The sequence below is a fragment of the Pinus tabuliformis genome, chromosome J (genome assembly GCF_031772625.1).
Source record: "Pinus tabuliformis cultivar Carrire ecotype Pingquan chromosome J, CPIR1, whole genome shotgun sequence".
Classification (NCBI taxonomy): domain Eukaryota; kingdom Viridiplantae; phylum Streptophyta; class Pinopsida; order Pinales; family Pinaceae; genus Pinus; species Pinus tabuliformis.
Window position 1 is genome coordinate 626,850,433 of NC_142295.1, and position 9,257 is coordinate 626,859,689.

Sequence of the window (9,257 nt, forward strand, 5' to 3'; positions counted from 1 at the left end):
TCGCATAGTGGAGGAAAGATGCATTCAGGTGGGTTTTTCAGGATAGAGCATTGTTTGATGAGGTGGAGGATGCTTTTGTAGGGTTTTCCACTGGCACTGGTCGATTTGCAGGATATGATGTGATTAGAGACAGAGGGGCTAAGAATCCCTATTCTTGGTGGGCAAATCATGGGGCAACAAGCCCTTCTCTTCAGCAGTTAGCCATGAGGCTCCTCTCTCAGGTGACTTCATCCTCTTGTTGCGAGAGGAATTGGAGCATATATGGGAATTTGTATAGTGTGAAGAAAAGTAGGCTTGATTAGTCCAGGGCAAAGACAATGGTGTATGTGCACACCAACCTTCGTCTTATTTACAGGTAGAGGGAAGAGTGGTTGAGGGGAAAGACAAAGATGTGGGATGTCTTTCCTGATGATATGGGTCTGGACAACAGTGTTGAGTTGGCATTGGCCAACATAGATCTCAATGATCCAGTGCTAAAGCCTGTTAGCTTTGATGACGGTGATATTTTAGAGGGGTCATCCTCCACACCAACAGATGCAGAGGCGACTATGGATACAGGGGAGGAGGAGGATGCAGAGGAGAGTAGTGGTGAGTCTAGTGACCATGATGATGAGGACATTGATGCTGATTCTGATGATGACTATGAGGATTGTTGACTCATGAGTCATGAGCTACCTATTTCCTTGAGGCTTGTATACCTGTAGTTGTTTTATATTTTCTATTTCTATTTTCCATTGGCATTGCACTACCTATGTAACACTTTTTTATTTGATGAATTAATGAGAAAACTACAGTTCTCAGTGTCTTTAGCTTACTATCTTGTATGTTGTCTTTCATTTATGAATCATGATTTATGTGACATGTATTTGAATTTTGTATGTACTATGCATGCTATAATGTTACTAACTTACTTTGTAAATAGGAAAACTAACATCTAGATGAAGATCTATGTTTGAAATCAATGAATTTGTATCATTAATGAGAATTTGTGTAAGAAACATCTAATTTTTGGTATATATATATATATATATTTTAATAAAATAATATATAACGAATCCTACATGTCCTATTCTAGGGGGTCAATGTGTCTGAATCCAACTCTCGAATCCCCGTATCCTACGAATCCTGAATCCTTGTGTCAGGTGACTTAGGAGGTAAGGATCACACTCTGTCCTATTGTCTGTTGATCCTTCCCACCTGGACCCTCAAGAGTCAAGTGGTAGAACACCTGCATCGATTGGCTTGGGGGAGACACACACTTACCATAAATGGCAAGGATCGCACATACGCCCAAGTCACCTCAACCCATTGGCCAGATGGGGAGGAACAATCCCAACAAGCCCAACTTGTGGGTAGGATGCCAACTGGGGTATACTCTGCCAAGTCCTAGACTTGATGGTAGGGGGAGATACCCACTTGTCATAAATGACAAGGATCACACACACACCCTATAGTGACAATATGCGAGATCTACTTACCACAAGGGTAAGGATCACACCCTATCCTATTGTCTAGAGTTCCCTCAACCCCAGGAGCTCTAAGGCTCAATTTCTCACCCTGGGAGCTCAGAAAGGGGGGAAGAGCATAGCTTCGTGTCATCGATCAACTAGGACTCTTACCCAAGATGGTCACATCCATCAGTCCAAGTTGTTCTCTGAAGACCAAGAACTTCCCTTTTGGCAAAGCCTTGGTAAGAATATCTATAATCTACTCATTAGTCGAAATGTGGTGGAGTCTTATGGTTCCTCTCTGGACCATGTCTCGAATATAGTGATATTTGATCTCAATATGCTTGGAATTTTCACGAAACAAGAGATTCTCTGCTAATCAGATCCCACTCTTGTTGTCGCAATATATTATTGTCGTATCCAAAATCTGCTCAAACAACTCTCCAAAGAGATTCCTCAACCATTCATCCTCGCAGCTTGCCATGCTATCAAAAATATACTCAACCTTGATAGTACTAAGGGAAATGTATTTTTGTTTCCTACTCATCCAAGATATCATGGCAGATCCAAGGCCAAAACAAGATCCTAAAGTGCTCTTCCTATCAATAACATTTTTGGCCTAGTCAACATCAATGTATCCATGTATCCTCACATCTTCGGAAGTATATCTCAGACCAAGATTCATCATCCCATGCAAATATCTTAGAACATGCTTAGCAACAACCTAGTGTGCATGAAGAGGCTCAATCATTGACTCAAAGTGTTATTCGCAAAACATACATTCAGACAGGTGTTCACAAGGAACATCAATGCCCCAATCAATTGCGATACTCTGTGGGTTTTTCCAAGTCAGGTCTCGTAGCTTCTCCGCATAGCTTCTTGAAGTTCATCTCCATTGGTGTCGCCATAGGTTTACATTCCGCCATTCCAAATCTTTCTAACATTTTTACAACAAATTTTCCTTCAGAAAGGAAAATCTCACCGGGCCTTTGCCACACCCTAAGCGAAGGAAATAGTGCATCAAGCCAACATCTTTCATCTCAAATTCATATGTTAGCTCCCTCTTACACTTGAGAATCAGAGGCTTGCCACTTGTCATGAATAAGTCATCAACATATAAAACCAAAATAAGGGTCTTACCTTGGACTACTTTGAAATAGAGGTTCAGGTTGACATTGCTTTTTGTAAATCCAAGCTTCACCAGGTAGCTATCAATACATGCATACCAAGCTTTGGGGGCTTGCTTCAATCCATCGAGTGCTTTCAACCTGCAAACATGAGCCTTCCTATCCTATACTTCAAATCCTCTTCGCTGCTCAACATATACTTCTTCCTGGAGTATATGCATAAACACAATCTTTAGATCCATTTAGTGAAGAGTCCATCCTTGAAAAGAAACAAGGGAAACAATAGACTGAATAGTACTATAGCGGGCAACAGGTGCAAATATATCATCATATTCCTTTCCCTCTTTCTGGGAGAAACCTCTACCCACGAAACTCGCCTTATATTTCTCAATACTTCCATTAAGTCCATGCTTGATTTTGTACAACCATTTAGAAGTCACAACAAACTTCCCTTTGGGTCTTGAAACCACTCCCCACACCTCATTCTTCATAATAAATTCGTATTCTTCAAGCATAACATCTTTCCAAACCTACTCATTCACTGCTTCTTCAAAGGTGCATGGTTCAACTTATATGATGGAGCTCATAGCCACAACATATCCTTGGTATTTACATGGCTTCTTACTTTCTCTAAAGGTTCCTTTATCAACAACATGTCTTCAACATCTTGTAATCTATCACGAAGCCAAAATGGTCTTTGCCTGGTAGGGGGATCACAGAAAGGAGGATCCAAGGGGTCCATAGGTTCCATGGGATCATCAACACCATCTTTCTCAGGTCCAAGCACAAAAAAGCCTTTTAGAAGATCCATGTCATGATCCTTCTATTCAATAGGAGGAGGAGGAGGAATGTCCCTTATTTTCCCAAGGGAACCTTCTTCGTCAAATGTCACATCCCTAATAAACTCTATAGTTTTTTGTCGAGGCACATATATTGTATAATATTTAGAATTTTCACAATAATCAACAAATGTACCTTTCTTTCTAGTGGCTTCCAGCTTGTTCCTCTTGTCCTTTGGCACACGAATGTACATGGGGCAGCGAAGGATCCTCAGATGTCCAACATCAGGCTTCACACCCGTGAACACTTCTTAGAGAGTTTTGTCACCCAAGGCTTGATGAGGAATTCTATTTTGAACATACACTGCTGTATTAGTGGCTTCTCCCTAGAGGAACTTCGACAACTTTTGATCATGCAACATATCTCGGACAACTTCCATGATGGTCATGTTCTTTCTTTCACCCACACCATTCTGCTCGAGATTATAAGGTACCATGGTTTCCTTCTTGATTCCAACCTCCTTGCAAAAGTCAATGAATTCATTCAATGTATATTCTCCACCATTGTCAGACCTAAAGACTTTGATTCTCTTCCCTGTTTGATTCTCCATCAGTGCCTTGAAATCCTTGAACATATCACATGCTTCGTCCTTGTGCTTCAAGTATAATATCCATGTCTTATGGGAGAAGTCATCCACAAAGATTATATAATATAGATTTCCACCCAAAGGTTTTACTGGCATGGGTTCACATAGATCAGAATGTATGAGTTGTAGAATATCACTGGTCTTGCTTTTTTTAGAAGGGAATGATCCCCTCAACTTATTTTCATTGGCACGTCCCGTACATACTGCATCATGATTAGTTTGAATCTTAGGAATCTCAGAAACCATCATACTTACTTTAGGCAGGGCTTCATAGAGTAGATGAGAAAATTTTCGGTGCCATAGCTCACTTTGATGATTGCTATCATGTACCATTTCTCGCATCAGTGTTCCATTGAGTCTATAGAGTCATTCAATTCTAGATCCCAAGGTGAATGCATCCCTCATGCGAGATTTCATAGGCCAAGTGATGACCTCTCCCTTTATGAAGGCATCTCTCATCCCTTTGTCTTCCAAGGAAGATATAGATACAAGGTTTTTCTTTAATCCTGGTACATACATAACATAATGAAGAAGTACTGTTTCCCCATAATCCAAATGAAACGTAACAAAACCAAAACTATTAGCAGGATAAGTAGAGTTGTCCCAAAGAATGATCTTTAGATTAGTCTCCCTATCACCTAGGTTTGAGAGGACTTCACGATACCTAGATAAATGTCTAAAGGCCCCACTATCTACTAGCCAACTATCAAATGAATCCAGAGGAGAGAAACTAGAAAGTGCAAAAATAAGAATGTATTTAGATTGAGTATCGGTTGCATTGTTTTCATACCTTGAGTTTCTTGATCTCTTTTGAGGACGATTGTCTTCTTCACAATCATTGCGAGCATATCTTCGTCTTCTATCATCTATTCTTCTTTTATCATTGAACCTGTTTTTGTTGTAGCCACGATTGTAGTTAGACTTTGGAGCATCTCTCTTTTCTGGATAGTTTCAGGCATAATGACCATACTTGTGGCAATTGAAGCATTTAATTCTCCTCCCTTTTCTATTGGAGTCCTTTGATTCAGGGACAAACTTTCTTGAACTAAATGGTCTTCCTCTTCCTTTATTCTTCTTGTCATGTGCAACAAATGCAGAGGGCTCTCCTTCTTCATGCTTTTGAATCCTTCTTCTAGATATCATCCTGGTTTCTTCTTGAGTGCACTTGCCAATGAGCTCATCAAATGTTGTGAACCTGTCATTGTTGCTTATAGTAGTAATGAATGTCTTCCAAATAGAAGGAAGACCTTGAAGTGAAAGGAGTAGCGACTCTCAATCAAACATAGATTCTTGTTTGCAAGTTTTTTGGTGTTCAGAATTTGAAGAAATAGCTTCCAGAATTCTTTCCATAGTGGATATTTTTTATTGACGTTTTGAGTCCAGACCCGGACCCATCACCAAGATGAAAATTTGTTAAGAGAAAGAGAGGAAAAATGTTTAATATAAATAATAAAAAGATAAGGAAAATAATGATCCGACAGAAAGAAAACTCTAAAAATGAAAAGGCAATATGGAAATTAATTAATAATGCTATGATAATAATAATAATTTAAAATAATCCTAAAAACAATTCTAAATAAATAACTAATAAATTCTATATAACTAATTAATTCGAAATAAATAAATAAATAATATTAATTCTAAATAAATAAGAATAATATTAAATAAATAAATAATAAGAATTGATACTATATTATATTAATTTTAAATAAATAAATATAATTAATAGAGTATTAATTCTAAGAATTAATACTATAAGCATACATAGAATATAAACATAAGGAATTATTAATAAGAAGTGCTTTTATTGACCGTTATAGCATAAGAATTAGATACATGTACTTATTATTATAAATGAATTAGTACGAAGTATTAACACATTAATAATATCGTGCAATGAATATTAGTAGATATGTAATAGGTTTATTGTGTTTATAATTTACTAGACCATTATTAATATATGTTAATAGATAATATGTGTATCATAATAGGGTTGATAAATTAATATATTAGAATTGATGAAGCAGGATATTAAATATGAATTATATAGATAAAGACTTTAAGGAGTTTAGAGTTGAGAAATTATCAGGAGCCAATTTTTACTAATTTCGAGTTCGCTATCACGATCGAGGTTGTTAGGATGTCTTAATATCTCAAAAGCTTCTCTAAAATTCCTTTTGAAATATTGTTCTTCTTTAGCAATGATAGAAGTGTCTTCCAAGCAAATGTGACACTTAGTAAGGAGGAAATGCTCTGTAAGCACAGAGGAGCAAGAGCATTGATTTTTAATGTCAACACAATGCTCCTTAATTCTTGTTTTAAATGATCTACCGATTTCACCAATACATAATTTCCCACAAGAGCAAATGATTTTATAGACTCCTTTTAACTGATGTTGATCAATGTCGTCCTTAACAAATTTTATTTTATGTCTTATTGTTTCTAATGGTTTGAAAGTAGAATCAATATTCCATTTTCTGAGAACTTTGGATATTTTGTCAGTAACACCATGTCTGTATGGAAGGTGTGCTTTCATGTTAGAGGGTGGTACAACAATTATGTTCTGAGATGGATTCTTCCTATCCTTTGCTTTCTTGATGGCTCTAGAAATGTATTTCTCTTTGTAGCCAATTCCTTTGAAGACAATACGAAAATGGCCCAACTCTTGCTCACGGTGATCATTATCGCATATTCTTAAAGCTCTTAATAATAATGTATTAAGGATCCCGAATTTTTGAGGAGCGTAATGGTGAGAGTCAACATGAAGGTGACTGTCAGTGTGTGTATTTTCTCTGAAAACTTGTTGTCGCAAGGATACATCAAGTTTTCAGAAAAAGTCACATAATGACAATTACCTTCATGCTGACTCTCACCATTACCCTCCTAAAAAATTTGGAATCCTTAATACATTAGACATAGGTTCTTCAATAGTGTGGAATTGATCTCTTTGTTGGGATATCCTCATGAAACATGATTGGATAGTCCCCCCCTCCCTTGTTCATTTTCATGTCCTTGAGTTGATTCTTCAAGGAAAGAATGTAATTCAAATTATTCACCTCATATACCAACTTATCATAAATATCCTTGGACTTCTTCAACTTTGCAATGTAAGTAAGCAAATGATCTTTCAAAGAATCAATAATTATTTCGTTTTCTTTGATCTCACCTTTCTTTTACTTGACCTTGAAAACAACAAAATCATTCTCCAGAGGCTTAGGCACCTTTCCTTCCACATATTCTAAGACATCATTTTCATCCAAGGACACTTCCAACTTGATCATCCAAGTAGAAAAATTAGATGAGTCACTCAACTTCTCTGAATCCTTGAAGTATGAGGTAGACATCTTGACCAAGTTAGCTGTTCTCCTTCAACTCCTTTCAAAGATGATTTCTTGTCTCTTGTCTCCATGGGATTGTCTTCACCACAACTCTGATACCATGTTAATTTTTTAGTGTTCTATGCTTAACATAATCACTTATTCCAGTTCTTCTTCTATTAGAAATCAACTTATCCAATGCAATTCAATCTTCCATAAACAATAAGAAATTGTAGATAGAACAAAAAATCCAATGCCCAATAGAAGACAACCAAGAGCAATAATAAGGGACACAATATTTGGTCAAAGACCAGGGAAAAACCCCACAAGGGAGAAAACCCTTTCAAAATTCTTCTTTTATTAGATTGTCATCAATTGTTCAATAGAGAGAGACAATGTTGCAATTCATCAACAAAGAGTCAAAGTCAAATATTTGACTTGTCCAACAATCAACTAACCAATATCCAAGAGGTGAGCCCAAAAGTCAAATTTGGTTAACAAATCAAATATGCAATTCTTGTCAAAGTCAACAATAGTAACAATAGCCCCAATCAATGAACGGTCAATGGTAAACCATCGTCCAAATAAATAGGTCAAATAAGCATTAAGTTCAACCTTCTAAGAGCACTCAAAGGCAGTCAAAACAGTCAAACTTTAGCTCATACAAATGTTGAAAAAGTTAACTAACGTTAGTCTTCATAATTGTATTTGAGTCGCAATGTAATGTATTTATCAAAAGAAAGATTTTTTATTGTAAAAGAAATTGACTTATTAAAGCATGGGTTTCATGCTTGGGTCAATGTTTAATAGGTCAAAGCCTCCATCGTAGGTTTCTAGGGTTTTTATCATGAGTCCTTGTCCTTGTCATAATGTAATAGGCCCTTCTTAGGCTTCTTGAGTCAAGAAATAAATTTATTCTAGTGGAAAATAGGTCATTTAGGTCTCCTCCACCAAGTGAGCCTCAAAGAAGGACAAGTTGACCTCATCAAGGGAATCCAACCTCATGGAAGTAGTATAAATAGAAGCAACTCAACCTCATTTGGAGTGCACACATTCAAGTTCGATCTACAATGGTTGGAAGGAAAAAAGGGGGTGCGAAATTCAAGGAAGGAGGAAAACCTAGTGAAGGAGAAGGAAGTCTTTTTCAAGAAATAGAAGTTGAAATTTTTCTCTCTACTACCACACGGGTGGAGTTGCTAGATTGCTGGAAGGGCCAAAATTGCAGTACTGAATCTAGGCCAAAATTTTGAAGTAACTTGGCCAAAATTATGAAATCGCTGGGTCGAAATTATGAAGTAGTTGGGCTGAAATTTTGTCTTTGATGCAATATTGATGTAGTATTGTTGCAAGTGATCTTTGGAGTCTGGAAGGAATGTTTGAGGGCCGAATTAGTGGAGTGAGAAGAGTCTTTTGTTAGGTATAAGGTCTTGGTCTATCTCAATTTGATTAGTGGAAGAGTTTGACTGGATTTTCCCCTATAGAGGGGTTTTAGCCCTGACTGAGTGCTTATATATGGTGTCGTTGATTTTCATGTTTTGATTTGATGATTTATTGATGAAAAGAAGATACAATAAGAACATAAAGAAAGTTAATAAGAATACAAGAAATATCACAAGTAATTATCAACATAAGAGAATCTTTCTGCCTTTCTAATTTTCTAACAACAAATTCGATTAAAGCCAAATTTTGACCTATGAAAACCCTACCTGCAGGTTTGTGGTCAACATTGGTCAAACAAACCAGAAAAGTTTGGTGAAAGGAGCAATCAATTCGACGTCCAAGAACAGATCCAAATTCAGTCCAAACCAAGTCAAAACATGCAAATTCAACACTGGTCAAGGTGCCAAACAAAAGACAAATTCGGTCAACAAAACTTCCTCTGTCCTCCTTTGCACTTGTGGCCTTGGACCTGAAATTTCAAAGCTATACAAACCATAGA